The sequence below is a fragment of the Sciurus vulgaris genome (genome assembly GCF_902686455.1).
Source record: "Sciurus vulgaris genome assembly, chromosome: 9".
Taxonomy (NCBI): Eukaryota; Metazoa; Chordata; class Mammalia; order Rodentia; family Sciuridae; genus Sciurus; species Sciurus vulgaris.
In genome coordinates, this window is record NC_136469.1 from 102,612,315 (window position 1) to 102,634,999 (window position 22,685).

Sequence of the window (22,685 nt, forward strand, 5' to 3'; positions counted from 1 at the left end):
AATTTATAAAAGAAGAAGAGAAGAGAGGGAGGAAGACTGGAGGGAATCAAAGTGAAAGGTGACTTTTACCCAGGGCCTAATTCTGGGCCAGTTGGTTGAGACTCTCTAAAGGGTAGCCCTCAAAGAGGGTCATCCAACATCTTGCCCTACGGGGTCTTGGACTGTGGGAGGTTGTTTGTTGAAGAAATAGTTGAAAGAGGTGCGTCTGGGGTAGATCTGGCCAGGGAAGAATTCAGTCAGAAGGAAAATGTGGAATTCTAGCAGCCCAAGATAGATGGGCAAAGTTTGGGAATTCCATGTAACTAGTCAATATTAGAAACAGAATCACCCTTGCACAGTTGGGAATAGAGACCTGTGTAGGGTTGATCCACATGAACTCAGCTCACGGGGGCAAGGGATACTGGAAAGATAAACTGGCCAAATCGGATGCTACACCACAGGGAGGCCACCCCTTGTTCATAGCCACTGGCGGCTGGTGTTGGTTCAGAGGGGACCAAAGTGTCTAGACATAGACAAGTTGAAGAGTGTAATTTAAAGTGAATTTAACATGTAAAGTAAGGCACAGAGGCACATAGTAATGAGAACTGAAGTCTCAGTGAAAGAATCGGTAAGGGTGTCCAAGTTCTGAAACACTTCCCTGCAGGACCTGAAAATCTTGTAAAGAAAGACTCGAAGTAATGCACTGAAATAATTCTCTGAAATATAACCAACCTCTGTACATTTTTATTTTTCTATAAATAAAACTATGCCTGGATATTACTTTCAAGCCCCTTTTCTCTGTATGTATCTATATTTATCAATTTTGTTTTAGAAGTAGAGGCTTTTAAATTTTTTTCTTATCTCAAATCTGTATATTCTAAGCAAGGCAGCCCTATAATAACTTATTTTAATTATTCATGTTACAGGTCTTGAAGGACCAGTAAGTACTCAGCATGTCACCATGGAAACCAGCACAAGCTGCTGGCAGGTTTTATCAGGCTTCTCTAGCTAAAACCCTCCTGCTGATTAGCCTGGTGCAGATGGGAGACCCCACGAGTCTGGTACGACCTCCCAAGAGTTGAGGAACATCACACTGGAAAGCAATATGACCAGCTGTCTGTCTGTCCTTCAGGGATGCTTGTACACATTGATAGGAGAGTCACCTCAGTGTCCTCCTTCCATAGGGGGTGAAAAATAATTTACTATGTCTACACCCAGACCTTCCCAGTCTGGGAATGGGATTTTTCATTGTGCAAACTCTGAGGCTCCTTTCTTATAGAGATTCCTTTTAGGGCGCATGGAATATAGAGAACCCAAAAACCCAGACACCGTCACAGTGGCAGATGGACATATGTTTAAGTAACTCAATAGTAGCACACACTTGCTTGTATTTTATGGGGAAAAAACCTCACACTATTCATTTGAGCTGGATTTTTAAAAATACAGTGCTAACTTTGATATAAAAGGCAAAAATTGGGGCTGGGGAGATCGCTCAGTTGGTAGAGTGCATGCCTTGCAAGCACAAGGCCCTGTGTTCAATCCCTAGCACCGAAAAAAAAAAAAAAAAAAGGCAAAAATTATCCCTGTGAAACTCCAGGTCTAATACACCATTATCCTTACCATGATCATTCCCTTGCATGGTGGCCCTCCAGGGTTCTCGCCACCCTGTACACTCCTGCTGATGGTGTATTCTGTGAGGGTGGAGTCATGGCAGTCTTCATGAAGCTTACAGCCTGTGGACCAACGCAGGGTCTGAACTACGGGAGACACTCAACTCAAGTTTGTGTTGAGTAAATGAGCAAATGACACCTGTCATTTTTCTCTTGAAAGTGCTATTCATGCAGTAGTTCTCAGACCAGATTGTCCAGGCCAGGAATATTTAAACACACACACATTTTATGTGTATATATATATATATATATAATTTACATAACATGCAATATAATGTATATATACATTTATATAACATAATGTATATATATATACATGTGCTACATATACATATATAATGTGTACATCCACAAATATACAGTATATATATAAATACATACTTAAACATGATGGTGCTACCTTAAGAGTTTGTTAAGTAATGACTAACAACAAACCAGAACAAAATAACATAAACAGCTCTGTGATGACTGCATCTTTAAAGTCTTTACAGAAAGCTTTTCCTTTAAAACACACACACAAACACATACATGCATATTTATTTTAGAAGGAATGTTTTTCATAAAAAGGTAGGAAAGTTTGAATATGAGGATAAAAGTCAGTATTTAAATTCCACATGTTTAAGCTTTTGCAAACATTTTTAACAATGTCCTTTTTTTCCTATTTCTTACAGACCAGTGAAAACTTTGTCATGGATGAGGACTGTCTCTTTGAAGATCAGAACTAATTGAACTGTTTGCCTAAAATATTTTCAGGACTAAATAATGTTCTACTTTTGTTTTCCCCACCTTGTGTCTTGAAATTACTTGATTTCGAGTTTGCAATGTTTAAAAAAACTTTCCATTCCGCTTAAATACAGTGAAGGTGATCCATCTTTACCTTCTTTGCCTGAGATTCTTTCAGTTGTGATTATGTCCCTCTTTTTTCTCTGCCTCATCCTACCTAACTCTTGCTTCTGTGAAAGTGGTTTACCTTTGCTGTCTTTGAAACTCATTGTGTGCATCTGGTATTCTCAAATTTCCTTTTATTCAAGCAACTTAGTATGCTTTGCATAGTATTCCCTGATCCTCTTAATTAGCAACTTCTGCTTCCTGGAGGCAGGACAGTTGTTCCAATCAAGGCAGAGCCTAGATAATTTGGGTGGGTAAGGCTTTCCTATCAATTGTTCCCAAGTCGCAAGCATCTCCTGAAACTGCGAAGTCAAACTATGAGTCGAGGTGGCTTGGGGGACCCTTGTAAACAGCTCCTGACTCTGGTGCCCTCGGTCTATTTGCTCCCCTTAGGAGCAACTCAGTTGAGCAGCCTGGGGAGTCTACAAGGAAGATGCAATTGTCTACAAGAAAATATTCACTGTTAACAAAAGATAAATTTATTGTTCTCTGTAGGTAAAGAGTCCCACCAAAGGTATTACTAAATTTCAAGGCAGGTGCATTCCGAGTGTTGCTGTTGTTCCTGGAAAGGAGTGATGCTTCACTTGCTGTCTCTCGAATGCCATAGATAGCAAACTGTGCTAAGACCACCACCTAGTGGTTACCTTTGGCATTACTGCTCCACTAGCCTAGGCCATGGATGGCAAGCTTTCTTCATCTGCTGCTAAGAGGGTGTATTTTGTTGTGTGTTCTATTGTGTCAATTGCTCATTTTGATCTAGGCTTTTAAATCCAACTTATCTATAGTCTGAGCTTTAGATGACTAACATTGCATGTGATTTTATTTTCCAGGTGAATGAACGGGCACATGATTTATGGGTGGTTTTTGTTGTTGTTTGTTTGTGTTTTGGTTTTAAGTGAGAATTGCCTTTAAAGTATGTATCAGTCTTCTGAAGGTTGATCCTTCACATCTCAGATGTCACCGCTTCCAAGAAGCTCGGATGATCTTTCCTGCAATCTCACTTTCTGCCCCACAGTGGTGACCTTATTTTTGCGTTATTAAGACTTTGCGTGTAGATCATCACTCTGGTCATTGTACTCATTTCTCATCCCACAGAGCACACGGGCACACACCCGGTCTCACGCTCCACGATAGATCCTGCACCTAGTAAAGGAGCTTCTTCATCAGTACTTTTGAATGAAAAGAACGAATGAATGAGTCAGTGAATGAAAAAGTTTTTCTAAGTAAAATTAAAGGGCAAGGCTATTTTTTCCTTTACAGCTCCCAGTTTCCTTCTATGCTTAGTAAAACATTCTGTCTTAAAATAGCTGGATTTTAAAAACTCAAAACTTTATGTAAGATCTTGGCAGGATAATCGAAATCATGGTTTGAGGGCAAAACCTTGAATTCAAAGGTGAATGAACTTTAATGATGGTTAGGATGGATCTGCCTTTCAAACTTAGATTCCTGGCTCTCTCTGGTAACTTTACAAGGCAGACCATACCTGAGGTTCTCTTGTGCTAAGGTCCAAATATACCCTGACCTGTTAACACACATGCACTTGCTCATTGGCAGCAGAAAGCAGAGCACAGAGGAATAGAAACAGGGGCCCTGGTCAAAGGGAGAGCTCCTTTGAGGGATGTCAAGGTCTCCATCCCAGACACACTTCCGACCTGGGATAAGTTCCTAATCATTCCTTACTCTTCCCACTTCTTAAGAGAAATGCTCCTTATCCAAGCCTGCAGATGTGGTGCAGGACCAAAGTATTCTCCCTGCTGCACACGCAGCCTGAGCCCTACATAGCAAGTTTCTGTGCCTCTCAGTGCCCAATTCCTTTGCTTCTCGCCCAGACAGAAACAGTCTGATTTGGATTAGCAGGGCCAGTCTACCCTCTCACTCCTTCTCCCTAGCTAATGGAACCCCGCTCTTCTTGGGAGTAGCCACATGTCTAGCTTAGAAAGCAATAAAACAAATGAGCAAACAAAACCTCCGAATTTCTCAGTATTGCCTTAGATAGGATGGCCAATTTTGGCTGGTGAAATATGTGGAAGTTGTTGTCTGGAACTTCCCAGGAAAGCTCCTTAGAAGACCCTGACTCATGTGGCATACTGTTTTGTTCTTTGATCTTCTCATTCTTTCTTCTCTGTAACTCTAGTAGCCCTCTGAGGCCGCAAGTTACCAGGCACCCTTTAAGGAAGACTGAACGAAAATATAAAAGAAGTCTAGGTCTATGCTGAACTAAGGGTCACCATCCCCACTCTGAATCTTTCATTTCCAAATTCTTTACTACTTGAGAAAGATAAGATCCCCTGTTTTCTTTAAACTTCTGTTTTAGGGAGTTGCTGTTACTCGAAGATTATATTAGTCAGCTTTCTACTGCTATAACAAATACTGGAGATAATCAACTTATAAAGAGAAAAGGTTCAATTTGGCTCAGAGTTTTGGAGGTTCCAGTCCAAGGTTGGCTGGCCCTGTTGCTTTTAGGCCTGTGATGATGAAGCACATTGTGGTTGGGAGCACATGACAGAGCAAATTGGTTTAACTCATGGCCAGGGAGCAAAGGAGAAGTGGTGAAACCGAGTTCCATGATCCCTTTCAAGAGCACATCCCCAATGACCCAAAGAGCTCCCCTAGGCTCTACCGCTAAAAATTTCCACTAGTTCCCATGCCCCAAGCTGGGGACAGAGCCTCTAACACATGTCAAGATCCAAACAGACCACAGCAGAGCTGAACACAATTCCTAACTGGCAAAAGGCCCTTGGAAAAAACAACTATGTTTAAGTTCTGCTTGCCCCTCATATTTAATGGAAAGGCCAGTTCTTACAGTTATTAGAAAAAAAGCATTGAAAAGTTTGGAATAATTCTCTAGGAAACCAATGGGCCTTCTTTGTGGGCAAATAGAGGGCCAATCTTCTATTAGGAATAGTCTACTTTCATGTCCATCTGGAGATATGAATAACCCTTAAAGAGACTCATAGTTACTGACTTAGCAAGGGTCAGGGTCTACTGTTCGGATAATGACTGAGTCAGTTATAGAGGGTAGAAGTTCTTCTCAGCTTAAAATAATTAATCCAATGTATAATGCAAGGAAAAAAATCACCTGATCAGGTTTAGCAAGTGTCCTGGGGTCTCCAAAATATGATTTGGATTACAAAATTGAGAGAAATCACACACACACATGCATACAGTTATCCATGGATCATTGTACCTCACAATGCCTCTTAACAGGGAAATGTAATGAACAACAGGAGATTTGGGATCATTTGCTGGATTTGAACCTGGCTCTGTTACTTGTTACATGACTTTAATAAAAGTATTTCATTTGCTAAGCCTGTTTCTTCACATGTAAAATGTGTCGTACATACATAGTACCAACTCACAGGATTAAGTGAGGTTTATTCATGTTTAGTGGACAACTTGGTCTATAAGTAAATGCTTAACGTAAATAAGAATACCAGTAAAGGCTTGACGTGGGCCATTCTGTTTTCAGATCATGCAGGATTTTAGCCAGTTTTCTTATGGCTTGGACACAAGGAGAGCAGCATGTCCTTCAATATCCATCCACATGGCCACCAGAAAAATGGTTCTCAAAGACCTTTACCTTAGGCTCCAGGTAGCACCATTGCTGAGAACGCCCAGAGCCCTCACCTCTCCAGGGCTCTGTCCAGCTGCTCTGTTTGCTTTTAGCAAAGCTTCCCTTCATCTCCACCCTCCAGCTTCTCACCCTTCCAGAACCCAGCTCAGCTGTACCATGCGCCCTAGGATGACAAGCGGCTCCCTCCAGGGGCACATAGGCACACTGCCTGGCTTCCACGTTCATCTGCCTGTTCTACCAGCTGTGATGCCTGAAGGGCAGGGACCATGTGTTCTTCGTCTTTATCTCCCAGTACTCACTTTATACTCAGCGTTTAGTGGGCCATCAGCAAATTTTATAAGAACAAAATGTTCAGAGTTGTGCATGCTTATTGCCCCCAGATGGAATTCCAAAGAACTTCGCCACTGCTGTCTCCATTGCTCCATTCGGGTTAAACTCCTAGACAGAGCTACACAAAGGGGAAGGGAAGCTCAGGGGAGATGGCCTGTCAACACGGCCTAAGCACAGTAGAGAGAAGCAGGGAGATGTCGATTGTTAAGTAATCAATACATAATCAATACAAGTTGCTGTTGAATGAGAAATAAGGGAGGTTCTCTGGGGACACTCCAGATGGCCCATATGAAGCTGTGGTTTTGGATGAACTTGGTCAAGTACTTTGTTCTTTGATATAGCCGGGCCTCCCTTGAGAAGTAGCTCAGGGGAGACAAGGTCCCCCACCCTCCACCTTTCCTATGGATGGAACCATGAAGCAGCCACAGCTAATTTTTACTTTCTAAACCCCCTGCCACTGTTGTCTTGAAAGAAGGAATATGAAGACATGAAGTTCAAAGGAGTGTCAAGGTGAGACAGAGCCATAGTATCTTTATGACACCTCAGATAATGTGTCCTTGGAGACAAAGAAGAGGCCAGTCTTTCTGAGGAGGCAGCTGTTTCATTTAAGAATGTATTTGTGTGTGTGTGTGTGTGTGTGTGTGTGTGTGTGTGTGTGTGTGTGTGGTGGAATGTCCTAATTAAGATCTTTTTCTACCCTGGATATTATGCACGGTGGACATGGTGTCCTGAGGGGAAAGGTCTTTGCATTTTCTAGGGTCAAGTTCAAATAAGAGGTAGTCCTTTTTTTATTTTTTTAATTATTTTTTTTAATTGTTACAGACTGTATTTTGATTCGTTGTACACAAATGGGGTACATCTTTTTGTTTCTATGATTTTTTCACCATGTAAATTCATACCATTTGTGTAATCAGACATGTACATAGAGTAATGATGGGTAGCTCTTATTGTTAGACTCTTCTAGTTGGTTCCAGGGGTGAGAGATGCTGCCTGAGGTTAAGTCCTATCCCTCAGGAGTTATAAAGGGAAGGTTAAGGTCAAAAATCTTTGAGGGAGTATAATAAAGATAGGCCATTCCTTCAACTCCATCTCTCTCTAGGGGTTGGGAGGACAGACATGAGTGGTTTCTGTCCTCAAAGTCCAGAGAAGGCAAATGTCCAAATTACTGCGGAGTTATGAATTCTATAAGAAGAATATTCCCTTCCCTGGCTAACTCACTACCAAGCTTTGGGAGTTACCCTCTCTGATCTGAGCAGGGCACAGCCAGGCAGAGAAGAGAGGCAAGGACCACTGTCTCAGGCTGCTGAGGTCTGAGAGGCCCAGAAGATATGCCTGAGCCTTTTGTTCCCTAGATTGGGGCTGCTGATAGTATGTGAGCTTGGAGGTCCCAGGTTGGCCAGGTCCCGCTGGAGTGACACCAAATGGGTGCAGTCCACTAAGGAAAAGAGGCCGAGAATCCAGCATTTGTGGATGAGAAGTAGGTGGAGTCAAGTAAGTGCCTCTTTATTTGGGATTGTTGTGGTTTCCACTTGTAACCAGGGAGGAGTCTGGAGATCCTAGGTGGATTTGTGGCCTTGAGAAAGAGTGTAGATTTGTACACTCAAGAAAGAGTGTCTCCGTTTGGGCTGCTCTAGAGAATGCTCATACACAGAGAGGCTTCCAGACAACATAGATGTATTTCTCACAGTTCTAGAGGGTGAAAGGGCAAGATCAGATGCCAGCACAGTAAGGTTCCAGGTGCAGGCTGCCATCTTCCCATGGCATGAAGAGGCTAAGAAAGCCCTCTCTACTAATCTCATTCACAAGAGCTCCACACTGGTGACTCACGACCTCCCGAAGGACCCACCTTCTAATAATACCATATTGGAGATTAGGATTTCAACATAAGAATTTTGGAGGAACACAAATACTCAGTCTTGTTATTTTAGAGGCAAACAACCTCATCATAACCAGTCTCAATGTGAATCACCGCCCCCCTTCCTCCTGGCCCCAAGCTAAGGAAATATTTGTTGGAAAGAGGCAGAAGAAGAAAGACTAGCCACACACCAGCCTGGGCTGGGAGAGGAGGAGACTGAATCACATACAATACTGAAAATTCAAAATGCATAGAGCTAAGTCTGGGCGAGCAGATAGGACTGCTTCATTCCCCAAAAATAAATAGAAAATTATAGAATTGAATCAACATAACTGAAAGGAGGCCACTACCCAGTGGGAAAACAAATTTCAATAGAAGGCAAAGAGAACAGTTAACTGGAAAATGCAAACAAAATCATTCACACTATATGCCCCTGAGCTCGACTCCATTCTGAACTGGTTACATATGTCTGTCTATTTGGATACATTTATACTCTGCTTTTTCTAAAAGTTATTTAAGGCAATTTTTAAAGATGAGTGGTTGCTGTGTAAGGTCATCTCATGTACAGACGAGCCCTGAATATCTGTGCTGTTATCACGCCTGGTCTCGAATTAAGATCTTCTTTAGTGCATGAACTTGGTCCATTACATTTGAACACCATCCATCCTAGAGCCTTAGCAGAAGGGGGCATGACAGAGCCTTCTAATGAGAGTGACCGTGTGGCCCTGCTAGAGAGTTCATCCTGCTCTGTGTAAGTAGGCTGGTGTTCTTGACTTCTTATTTTGTGTAAATAATGATGTATCTGCAGAAATCTTTCCAGTGGTCTTCATAACACTGCCAGATGTGTTCCCTGACTGTTGTGGGCCTGGGGAGAGAGTTGACATCTCGATAGTGCCTCAGTAAATTGGCACTCAGGCAATGACCACCCTAGACCCCTGCTCTGAGCCAATGGGAGAAGCCATTTTGGAGGAGATAAATGCTTTTTCAATTCTGAAATAAAATTAGTTTTACAAAAAAGAGTATAGAGAACTCCAATATACCTTTTGTCCAGGGTTAACATCTAATGTTAACATCTCAGATATCAAAACTAAGAAATTAACTTTAGTACTATGCTACTAGCTTGATACTTTGCCCAGTTTCTGTAATGCCCCACACCAATCTAGGATACCGTTTTCATTTTGTAATCTTATTCCCATAGTCTGGAATGAAATAACCTGTAGAATGAGGAAGCTGTTCCCAGCTTCTGAGACCTCGGCTGGCTCCCCGGCTGCTGGCCTTGGCACCAGGAGCAAGGGCCCAGCCAATAAGCACAGCCGTATAGGGCCTTCACCTATCTGCCAGAATCTTCTCAAGTCCTCCCAAAGATTCCCAGAACATGCCTGTCGGGTCTCTGCCCTTCCCCATCTTACAGTGTCACCCAAGACAGCTTACTGTCGTCACATGGTTTTCATGCGGATTTCCTGCTGGAGTAGGAAAGGGTCAGGATTCCTCCTCTATCCCACCATGGACTGGAGTGCCAGAGACGAGATGGTGCCATCTGGATTCAGTGCGCTGTGGCCCCGTGAGCCCGCTCTTCCTCCTCCTCCCAGCTCTGCCCCTTTGGGCAGGCACCTGCCTCCTTGCTCTCATATCTGTCCCCTCTCTTTCCCTGTCATATTCTACCTGCCTTTTCTGTTCTGGTCTGCATCCGGGGCCAGTCCCTGCAGGCTCCTTGGCCAACTGGGATACGATTAGTTCACCCAAGGGAGGAGCTGGCAGGAGAACGAGGAGCAGCAGGGAGGGAGATCCCCCTTTCCTCTCTGCCGAGGGTGGGGCCATCTCTGGGAGAGGTTGGGCAGCCCCGCAGAGTTCCCCTTCCCATGGGGTGGTGGCCCTGACTCTGGTCTGTGGCAATGCTTCCTCTGAACAGTATCCTGGCAGCAGAGGCTGTGATTGCTCCCTGCTGCTGCTCATCACTGTGGGCTTTGACGTCCCCTTTATAGCTTTTCATCTTTTCCAACCCTTGTTCTCCATATTAAACTCCCTCCATGGCACCGCCTGGAATGGGTTCTGATTCCCTGATGAGGCCTAATTGGTACCTATACCTGTCAGCACCTTCTCCTCCCATGCTTTCTCCTCTTCCTTCCAGACTAGAGCAGCAGAGCAGAGGGACTGAGTCTCACTAGCTCACTAAAACTGCTCACAGCATTTGTCCTCCCAGGTGAAGGAGATGTGCTCCTGCAGAGAGTGAGACATGAATTCAGCAGAAAATGCTATTTTCCTCCTGTGTCCTAGGTCCATACTAATAACCCTTATTGTGAGCTGGTGACAAATATTGATCTGTTATTAGGTTTAACTGAGGAATTGCTACATCCGAGTATTTTTTGACCTACAAAAATGGTGATTTTTAAATGACCTGACCAAAGAAAAGCAGATAAGCGAAAGACAGCCATGATGATTTATAGCTAACAACAGAGCTAACACTTTCTCTCTATTCACCACAGCATGGAAGTACCAGGCACTTGAAATAGCAGTTGCAATGGCAAACCCGTCCATGATGCCTGGTCTAATAGCTTTATACATATCAAAACAACTCTGCAAGGTCAGTACTATCTTAATGATAAGACACAAGGAGGTTAAGTAACTCACCTAAGTTCATATGGCAGGTGGCAGGGACAGGACCTGACACCAGATAACTTGGTGTGTCCTTGACCACTATACTAGGTGTGGCCTTGAAGTAGATGATGATATTTCCATTTGACAGATGAGGAAACTGAGAAATTGAGAGGTTAGTAACTTTCCCTGAGTCACACAGCTATGAATGAGCTTGGGTGGCATTTGAACCAGTGCCACTCAGCCCCCTAGCTTGAGTGCTTCTCCTTTCCAGGGCCCCTCTTGCCCCCATGTATCCTGTGAGGTCTTCATCCCTCTCCACACCACTGGGTACTATTGTTCTTGCCCACAGAGTAAAACACTGTGCAGATCTCAACACATTCCCCTTGCACATCAATTTTTTGCTGGATTTATCAAGCTCGCCTCACGTGATACCTTGAGGGGGGCCTTCTTTGTGTGTGGAACCAATTCAGAAGGAAATTATGGTGGTTCAAACGAAGACCCCTGCCAGATAAGGAATCTCTCAGCACCTCCTTCAGTTGATACGACATGTGGACTCAGACCTACTTGAACTCCCTCTACCTCCTTTGGCTAAAATTTGGCATTTAATAATGACCTTCTCTACACAGCTTATTGGTATTTATGTTAGGTCTGCAAGGTATCAGGAAGTATGGGCATTATTCCTCTGGAAAGCAGATTCTGTGTCTCTTTAGTGACATCCCAAGGTAGAATCCCTAAGGCATCTTTCGGTTCAAAGATCCAAGGATGTAGAACATTGATAAGATCAATATGGAATTGCAAGGGTGCGATAGAATTGAAATTGGCCACAAGAGGGCTCCATTTCTTTTCCCCAGATGTCCATAGCAAGAACAGCTTTTGGGGCCACAGATGTGAAATGCTATTCTGGAAACAGTAATTAAACCACATTTAGTGCAATTTACCAAAAATAAGTGAAATAGTTTGGTGGAATGATAAATTCTATCATTTTTTTAACCTCCAAATACAAAGAGGGAAACCTTTTAACAAAATGAATTGGTTTTCCAGCAGGCATTCACAGGGATTTCTCCCATTCCTTTGTGGATGATGGCATTTGAAAAACAGAGATGCCATATTAAATTTTCTTAAGCACCCCCCTCCTATTGTTTTGCAATTGAGCATCCTAATGAATGCTTCCGAAAAAGTGATAGTAATTGAGATGAAAATGATCTTAAGCTTCCTTTCTCTATCAGTCAGTGTCTGGTCAGGAAAACAAAAACCACATTTCATAGTGCAATAGAGGAAATTTAATCCGGAGAACTGATCTCACAGGCATGGGAGGTGGAGAGTGGGGGATGGGGGGAATGTTACTGGACGGGAACCTGTAAGAGGGTTCAGCGAGGGTGGTTCTGTGGTGATGAAAGTAGACAGGCACTTTCAATGCCAGGGTGAGGGGTTCTTGGGGAGCAAGAACCCCATCCCAGGCCTTCTGCTCCTCTCTCTAGCACCCCCTCTGGGAAACATAATGCAGAGTCACCCACTGAAAGATAGATCTTGGGTTCCAGACATAATTCTTCTGAAATAGAAATCTGATTTATTTACAATCAGGATCAACCAGTATAATAACCCCTTTCTCTTCCCACTAGTTAGGGGGAATTAGAAGCCCCAAATGGCTAACTGGAAATCTTTCAAATCAGTGGAGAAATTTTTGTGTCACCTGGTAGAAGCGTTCCTCTATTATGAAAATAGATCTACAAACCAGAAAAACCCAGTGTGTCCAGTAAAGAAAGAAAACATTCAGTGGTAGATACTAGATATGATGGAGAGAAGCCATTTCTCTTTCCACCCTTGGTTTCTGGACCCAGGTGCTCTAGTTATGGGAGAAATAGGATCACAGGCTGGTCACTGATTCAAAGCACATATGGCACCTTGTAAAACATAACCTGGATCTTCAGGGTGTGTTCCCAAGCAGTACTGTACTTGAGGTTTCCACAGGCCATTCTACCTTCTATCAGGCCATTGCTCCTGGGCAATGGTGTATTTAGTGAAACCAGTGAATTTCATGAAAGTGGGCCCTATGCCACCATATGTTGTGTTGTGGGGTGTGTGTGTGTGTGTGTGTGTGTTGTAGAGTGTGTATATATGTGTGTGAAACGAGTTCTTTGGTTAGAAACAAAATTTGAATACTTTGTATTATCTAATGCATAGAATAAGGCATTTTACAAGTTTAAGGATGGAAATCTGTCTTCAACCATTTTTTGTTGCTATAACAAAATATCTGAGGTTAGATAATTTATAAATAATAGAAGTTTATTTGGCTCATGGTTCTGGAGTCTAGGAAGTCCAAGAGCATGGTCCTCACATATGATTAGCATCTGGTGAGGGCCTATTTGCTGTATTATAACATGGCGGAGGGCATTGCATGGCAAGACAGCTTACCACTAGCTCAAGCTACTCTTTCTCTCCTTGTAATGCCACCGATGCCATCACAGTGGCCCCACCCTCATGACCTCGTCAAATCCTAATAACCTCCATAAAACCCTGCCCCTAAATGCCATTAACATATGACTTAGGGATACAGTTTCAACACATGAACTTATAGGGACACTTCAGCAAAAGCTTCATCCAACCTGTGTTTTTGTGATGGTCAACATGCATTTTGGCAGAGAATAGTGCAATGGATGACAATCTCCTGCCCTTTCCCATCTTGCTCACCTTCTTCTTTGTCTCATGCTAGAATTTATGTTTATTTGAGGACAGATATTTATGGGCCAAGGTCTTTACTGAGAATGAATCAGGTTTTCACCATGTCAACATTTCAGTTTGTGTCTGTAAGGAAGAAAATGGGGAAAGGGAATAGGTGAGAACGTACGTATATTTTGAGGCAAGTGTTTGCCTGAAGTTGATGTACCTTCGACCTTTCCCTGAGCATCACGACTTCATGAAAAATGGTTGTCCCCACACCTACATATGTTCTATTACAATACATATTTATGCTAACTCCAAGGGAGAAGTATATAAATGTATAACTTTTATTCAAAAGAACTAAGAGATGAAGCAAATTACCTCTAAGTGTGCAATGTTGTTATGGCAACAGTGTTTAAGTCTAATGTTAGTTTTCAAGGTGGAACACCATCGATGTATGGTACCAATACCAGACCTCACGCTAATCCTGCCTGGTAGTTTTACAAATATTTAAAGCATCATAAACTCGCTCTAACACTGACCATTTAGGACCAGATTCTAAGAACCAAACCCCAAGGCAGGATATATCTAGAAGTCCCATGCCCCATGCATCAATCCAATTCTAAATGGGTGCTTGGTTCTGTGCAGTTCAAAGGCCACCTCTCTCCCTCCCCTGTAGTTAATTGACTTTTTTTTACATGTCAGTAGCTTCCTTTGTGGTTCAATTCTTATCATTTATGACTATGGAAAGAAGAAAATTGAACTATTCTTTAAATATACATATTCATGAATCTTTTTCAATAAACATTTAATAAAGAACTATTGTATCCTAAGAATTGGGCTGGGCACTGAGCGTACTCCTGCTGAAGGTGTTTTTGCAGGTTGGGCCAGTCTTAGTGGCCTGGTGGGATAATAATAACTGGGACTAAAAGGTAATTCCTTGGTTCACCTACACATGGAATCCCAGTCCCATTCCAATCCCTCTCCCTGGTTTGGAGAGTTCAGGGGAGTATGTCAAGTACCCACAAACAGCAGTCTTCCTCCACCTCTTCTTGCATGGCCAAGAATTTACCCTTTGGGACCATGCGCCTAGGGAACGTGTGAGCTTTGCACGGGTCAGCACTGAGAATAGAACTAGACAGCTTGAGTGTTAGATTGACAGGGTGAGGGCCATGCCAGAAACAGGAAACCACACTATTGAGGTCAGGAGCTGTGTGAAATGCAGAGCAGGAGTCCAAGAACTTGCCTTGACCTGGACTTGGAGCAGGGATCCCACCCAGGATGCTCTGGGCTCTGGACTGCCAGCTCCGGGTGCTCTATTCACACAGCCACAGAGGGATTCCATAGCCCAGAGGAGTGTGACTCCTGTGACCGAGCACGTGTGTTCCCCAAGTCCATAAGTTGAAATCTTAACCCCATGTGACAATCATAGGCGGTGATTAGGTCATGAGAGTAAAGCCCTTATGAATGGGATCAATGCCCTAGAGAGCTCCTTTGCCCTTTCTGCCATGTGAAGATATTCAAGGAAGACAGAAGTCAGCAACCTGGGACCTGCCATGCTGACACTCTATCAGTCTTCTAGCCTCCACAACTGTGAGAAATAAATTTGTTGCTTAAAAGTGGCCTAGTCAGGGCCGGGCATGTGGCTCAGTGGTAAAGTGCTTGCCTACCATTCACAAGGCCTTAGGTTAAACCCTCAGTATTGTGAAAAAAATTTCAAGAAGCCACTAAGTCTATGGCACTTTGGTATTGCACCCTGAGCTAAGACAGTGCACAGTGCCCAAGTGTCTCAACCAGAGAAGTCTTTCTTTGAGGCATGTTGCTTTTTCTTTTAGGTACTGGTGCCGTAGCAGTCAGGATGGGGCAGACCTGTCAGCTTCTACATCTTTCCATTGTCTTCTCCTTTAGAACCTGTCACTCCTTTCCATGCCAATAATGCTATCTTCTTTCAGAACTACATCTGTGCTTGAACCACAAAAAATTATCTCAGCTACCTTGGTGTATTAGTCAATTTTTTGTTGCTATGATAAAATACCTGAGGCAGGTTCCCTTATGAGGAAAAGAGGTTAACTTTGGTTCATGGTTCTAGAGGTGCAAGGTCAAGGGACTGTATCTGGTGATGGTCTTCTTGCTGATTTAGACCCAGAGTAGCCCAGGGCATCACATGGCAAGAGATAGGGAGTGGACTTGTGTGTGTGTCTGGTCCCTTCCTCTTCTTATAAAGCCCCAAAAGTCAATCATGGGCTCCACCCTAAATGACCTTATCTAATCTTGATCACTTACCAAAGGCCCCACCTCTAAACCTTGTAGTGTGATTAAGTTTCTACCTCTTTAATAACTCATCATGGAGATTAAAGTTTGGCATGAGTTTGGAAGATAAATCATATTCAAATCATAGCCTTTGGTTCTAGACAGAATCTTGTGATGGTCACACTGTATTTTTCTCGAATTTTTAAAACATTTGCTTCTTCCAGGAGAAAGCAGTGGACTGTTTCTCTCACTGTGAACTTATCACTCTCCTCAGTACCTGCTCAAGGCCATAACTTCAACTGGGCCCTCAAGAGTTTTCCTTTCCATCATGTGTGTTGTTCCCATTTGCTACACCTTCTGAAATATTCAGATTAACTCACTTCTAGGGCCTCAGAGTTTTCCCCTTGGAAGCACTCAGCTTCTAATTAGGTATCTTTCCTGTTAGGCTATTTGACTCCTCCTGCATGTAGATTCCCCTGAATTTATTCATTATATAGTAATCATTAAACCTTCCAGGAACATGGTTGAATTTCATTTATGCACCCTTGTGGCATGTCATTTGCTTTGTCCATGAGAAGTAAGCAGACATAGCACCTCTGGTTAGTCTTTGGAAGCCAAAACATGATTTTCCCCTTACAAGATGACCAAGAAGGCACGTGTTGTAATGGAGGCGGCATTAACTTTGTCCCTGAATGGCGAGTGAGTAAAGCCTGCCTGCCAACCCATGCTGAAATGTGATGTGGACAAGAAATAAACTTGGATTGTGTTAAGAAGTTGAAATTTGCATTTTTTTTTATTATTGCAGCATAACCTGACTCATCCTGACTGATGCAAAGTCCCCAGATGTCTAAAACCACAATGAGTACACCTAACTTAGGCTTTGTGCTCCAACCTCTACTAAACCAAGATTGTAGTTCAAAAAACAGTTAAAGTTAAGGTAGTAGTACCTATCATCTCCTAAAATCAATGCTGAGATTCACTATCATCACTTCCATCAGGGATACCAACGGGCAGACCCTAGATTCTTTGATTGTCACAAGGATGCATTGCCTTAATGGAGGAAAGATAATGAGTAGGACATGGCATTGCAGAGCTGGCTTTGTGAAGAACTGCTAATCCCTTACCTAAGGGCATCAGCAAATGAGCTGAGTCAAGGTTTCTGGTTCATTATATGAAACGAGAGCAAATATCTTTCTGGAGTGCAGGGATGTAACAATAGGGCTAATGCTGGAGAGTGACCATGCTTTAGGTTCCTCGCTTATCATTATCAAAATAGGGGATACAGTGATCTCAGCAAGTCATGGGATTTGGGGTCTTATGAGCATAACCAAAAGGATCTGTTTGATTAGAAGTGTCAACTTAGCAAATTTGATTTTTGGAGACCTGCCTCCTTGGTTCTCAGTCCTGGAATGAACTCCATTCTTCATCTTGTCTCTTTTTGGTAAGATCAATTATCAGTGATCAATTAACAGTTCTCTTGAACTGTTAGTTGATAAGCACTTCAACATAGATCATGTCCATACCTCTTGTGCCTCACATAAAGGACTGGGGATAAAGAGGCGGTAAGAAAAGGTCACTGACTTACAGTCTAGTGCTGGTGTGGTTGATATTGGTTCTTGGGGCAAATCCAGCCTGCTGTAAGGGTTTGTAAATAATGTTTATCAAAATATAGCCATTTCCATTCATTCCCACCTGTTCATGACTGCTTTGCACTAAACTGTAGAGGGGAGTGATTTCAACAGAGGCTGTATGGACCACATGCCACAGATATCTACATTCTGCCCCTTTCTTGTGGATGATGAACCTTTTTAGGAGAGTTTGCATTTGAGGAGCATTTTCTTAAATGCCAATTCTGTGAGACCCAAGGGAATTCGGCTAAAGAAGAAAATTCAGGCGACGGGGATGTCTTGAGGGATGGAAGTCACACTTAGCTGCTGTCAAATCACACCCGATAGGCAGCCACTTTCTTTGTCAATCTAGGAAAGTAGACTGCCTTGTCTAAGTATCGGCCAGATAAAGAAAGAGTGGGAAGGAGAGACGGCTGTCATGACTGTGACCGGTCTCCTGGAGGAGACCTGAGCTCTCTGACCTCCCCGATGCCCACGCTTTCCCTTCCCTTTAGCTCCAGGGAGGGCCTTGGCCTTCAAGGTGGCCTAACTGGCACTGGACATGGGAGCTGATTTTGACTTCTTTATTCCTCTCAGTTTTCTGAGGACAACAGAATGAATTTTTGCAAGCCCCCAAGAAACACTTCACTGCTGCATGTCTCCACAGGCACAGGTGAAGGGACTGAGCAGGGAGCTTTGTAAGAACCCGCTGATTATTTTAGCTAAAGGAGAATGTGAAAAGTCAAGAGCCAGAGACAGGGTGGGAAGCCACCATGCATCGGGCATTTTTGCTGAGCTATGTCTGTTTCCGTGGGAGAGGGTGGAGGTCCTCCTGCTGCAGAGCCCTGTCGTTCTCATTAGTGGAAGAAAATCTTGCCACGGAAAGGGCTGGGCAAGTATCTTTGCCGTAAAGACTTCCATCTTCTTCTAATACACTTGAGGGCTTAGACCTCAATCCTCCCATGGAGACTGGGCTGAAATCTCCATCCAGGGGATGTGAGTCGCTCAGGCTGGAAGCTGTGGCCACACTTTGCAGCGAGCCAGCTGACTCAGCATCAGGGTAACACCTCCCTCCCAAGGCCATGGATGACTTGTTGGGGCCCAGGTCGGGCCTGATGACCTGCCTGCTGGGAGCTCTGAGGAGAATCGTCCACAATCTGTCATGCTAATCTCCACGGAGAGGAGAGGAAAATCATACAGGGCCTCAGAGCCCTTGTTCCTCCTCTGTCGTTGTCATGGAAACATACTCAATTCATCTCTGCAAATATGGGCGGAGTATCTGGGGAGCAAGGCAGTGTCCCTACAGGAGCCACCAGAGATACAAAGACGTCTGTGACGTAGTTGCTATTGCCCTTGGAGGCACGAAGCAGAGGCAGAAAAGTAAATGAACTCTAAAGCAAGGTGAATAGTAGGAAGTCTTTAAAAAGGAATTAAACCCTGAACTTCGAAGGAAGACATCTAGGTTTAAAGTTCCACTCTGGCACTGGCTAGCTGGTTATATTCATTAATTCATTCAACAAACATTCATTGAAGGACTACTATGTGACAGATATCTAAGTACCTAGTACACATATGACCTAACTTAGAGGAGGCGACCTTTCTTGTAATCATAGGACTTAGACGTTCTAATGGAGGTAGACAGACAATAAGCATGCCAAAGAAATTAAAAAGTAATTTCAGAGAGCAACAGGGTCTAGGAAGAAAACAGGGATGGGCAAGAGTGACGCAGAATGGTGGCTCATTAAGAGTAATCAGTCAAGGGAGGCTTCTTGGAAAAGTGACATAGAAAGATCTAAGGAAGGGGGCAGCCAGGTGACAATCTGTGGGAAGAGGATTTTAGAAAGAGAGAAGCGTTGAGACCAAGGTCTATTCGCCTGAATCTTTAACTTTCAGTTTCTTTGCCTATCAAATGGGAATCATTTGCTTTATGAGATTGGAGTAAGAGTTCAACCATATATTGTAAACATCGAGGATTTAGCTCAAGTCTAGCACAAGGCAAGGGAAGTACCCGGAGGACAGTTCTTCTGATGCTCTTGGGCTGTGCTGTTGGGTGAAGGGCCTTGCAGAAGGGTGAGGTTTGGGTAAGCAGATCATGGTTTTGATTTCTCTGCTGTTGGTTCCTAGTAGTGTTCCTTTCAGAAGCCTGAGCATATTTCACTAGAATAACATATTTTCCTCTCTTCCAAGTTATAAATACGGAGAGGCAGAGTCTGCCTTCTTTTTAACCATTCTATTCCAGTGCTTACATGGGAGAAGGCTGTGAGGCAATAAGCCTTTTGAAAGTGCATGAGTGCATGAATGCAAGAAAGAGAGGTGGGAGAACATTCAAGTACAGCCGGAAGTGAAGTCCATCTGGCACTGGTCATTGACCAGCAAAGTAAGGACCTAGGACCCACGGAAGGAAGTGCAGGAAATAAAATGGATTAGTGAGTTGGAGACAAGTCCCATAAGATGTAGACAACTTGGTTATTTCAGTGAACACCGATATAAAATTCTACAGGAAGACTTGGTCTTCTTCAAATGCACATGATAGGAGCTATAAAAGTACTATGGCTTCTTGTGAGCTGTGTGGGAATGAGGACAGCATGTACCATGGACATCACCTACATTTTCCTACACGCATCGCAGGGTTAGCTTACTGCACACAGGGAGGGAATGTTTTGCTAATATGCACTGGGGTATTGATAATCACAATCGGTAACATGTACTTGGTACCTATTACATGCCAGGTGTTTTTGCAAAAGCATTTTGCACACATAATTTCACTTACTCTCTGTCACATCCCTACAACTCAGTATTATTATAACATTTATTTGAAGGTAAAAAAAATTAGTTTAGAGATTATAAGCGAATGACTAGTTTAAGGTCACAAAGCTAGTAATTGGCAAGGTCTGCACTTGAATTTAGATCTAATACTAAAGGTTGGGCTCTGGATACACAGTTAGAAGGATCTGAATGTTTAAACCTTCACCCCCCAAAATCCATATGTTGAAATCCTAACCCCCAAGTTGATGGTAGTAGGAAGTGGGGTCATTGAGAGGTGATTATGTCATATGGGTAAAGCCTGCATTGTTGGAACTAGTGACCTTATAAAATAGACCTTGAAGAGTTAGCATGTTCCTTCTATCATGTGAAAACTCATCTTGAAGGGGACATTTATGAGCCAGAGAGTGTGACCCTCACCTGAAACCAAATCTGCCAGTGCTTTAATCTTGGACTTCATAGCCTACAGAACTATGAGAAATAAATTTTGTTGTTTGTAAGATACCCAGTCTATGGTATTTTGTTAGAAGGGCTTGAAGGCCTAAGATAACCGTGATTTGTAAAATTATTATTTAAGGATCACTTTAGCCTTCATCTTCAGGAAACCAGAGCCTGAGGCCAGGATTGAATAGGGACACCTCATTTGGGAAGTGTATACTCTGGACAGTGAGAAAAGGAAGTGTGATAACGGGGAGCCATGTGACGTGGGCTACTCTGTTGGCCATAGCTTCATGACCAGCCATGATGAGGCATAGCCTTGTTCATTGTTCAGCAAGGGTGTCTATAGTGGCCTCCAAAAAAAGTATGTCTACCTCCTACTTTCTGAAAGCTGTGAATGGGACTTTATTTGGAGAAAAGAGTTTTTCAGATGTAATTAAGGATTTTGAGATAAAGAGATCATCCTGGATTATCCAGGTGGGCCCTAAATTCAATGTCAAATGTTCTTACAAGAGACACAGGAAGGAGATCCAAGAGACAGAAGCGGGTGAGGTGATATGCCCAGGGAGGCCAAGATTGGAGGGATGTCGTCTAGAGCCACTACAAGCTGGAAGGGGCTGAAACTCTCCTAGAGTCTTTGGAGGAACTGGGGTCTTGCCAATAACTTGATTTTGACTTCTGGCTTTTGGAACTATGAAAGAATAAATTTATGGGTAAAGACACCCAGTTTATGGTAATTTGTTTTAGCAGTCACAAGAAATTAATAGTGTCTACTCAATCATGTGGGATGCTTCCAACCAGCATGTACAGAGAAACCTTACCTCACAGAAGTACGCTGAGAAAGAAACAGGGAATTTATCTACCTTACTCTCACTTACCATTTACCTGTGGTTGAATTTCGCTCTATAGAGGAATTTCTCTTACTTTTGTGTGGCATTTATGGGGCCTTGCAGGGAGCTGCTTGAGAAACCAAAATATGCTACCTGAGGTGAAGTGTTTTATCCAAGATTAGGTGTGGCAAAAGCCACATAAACAGAAGGCCATGTGACTCATCAGTCTCAGTACATGGAGGTCCCTCAGGAGAGGGTCTGAACTTCCAGGCAAGTATCTGTGAGCCCCAAGTGAGGAAACTGCCCAGGCCTAAGTGGAGCTGGTGGATCCCCTGCAGGAGATGAAGCAAGTAGCTGAATACCCAGGAACAGTGGTACCTAGGGGAATCTGAGGAGGGACAGAAAACATGCCTAACAAGGATAGGTAACCTCAAATAACCATTTTACATGCAAAAGCTTTAGTGTCCATGTGCATAAAACATCCCTGCCATGAAGTTCCTTGGGATAACCAAGTCATAGCATAAGAAGAAGGATGATTCACTCAATATCCAATCCCAACTCTCTCCTCCTTGCCTTTTTGACCTTCAAGTCTAAAAATGTTCAGCTTTCATTTTTAGCTTCTCATACAGGTCATAGATGCCATGGGACACAGTTTTGGCCAATATGATCAGAGAGGTATGTATTCGAGTGGTCTTTCTGTCCTGAAGGTTCACCAGGAGAGAGCCTTCCCCCTCACCCTCTTGCCCCTTCTTCCTGCCTGAAGTGCAGAGCCATCTTGTGATCATGGGGCCAATGCATAAGAGCCCCAAAGAATTCGAAAGACAGATACCACTGGACAGTGGGACCAGCATAGCAGCTGCCTACTTTTTGACTTCTTGCTGTATGAGTGTCTTAGTTTGCTAGGGTTACCATGACAAAATGGTACAGACGGGGTGCTTAAACAACAGAGCTTTGCTTTCTCATAGTTCTGGAGGCTAGAAGTCCAAGATCAAGCTGTCATTAGGTTTGCTTTTCTCAGAGGCTTCTCTGCTAGACTTATAGATGACTGTCTTTTCCCTGTGTTCTCACATGATCTTTCCTCTGTGCATATACCTCTCTACTTTCTCTTTTTGTATCTAAAATTGCCCCTATTATAAAAATGCCAGTCAGAGTGGATTAAGGCTGCAGTGGTTAATACTGTGTGTCAACTTCACTAGGCCATGAGGTGCCCAGATATTTGGTCAAACCTTGTTTTGAGATTCATTGGGA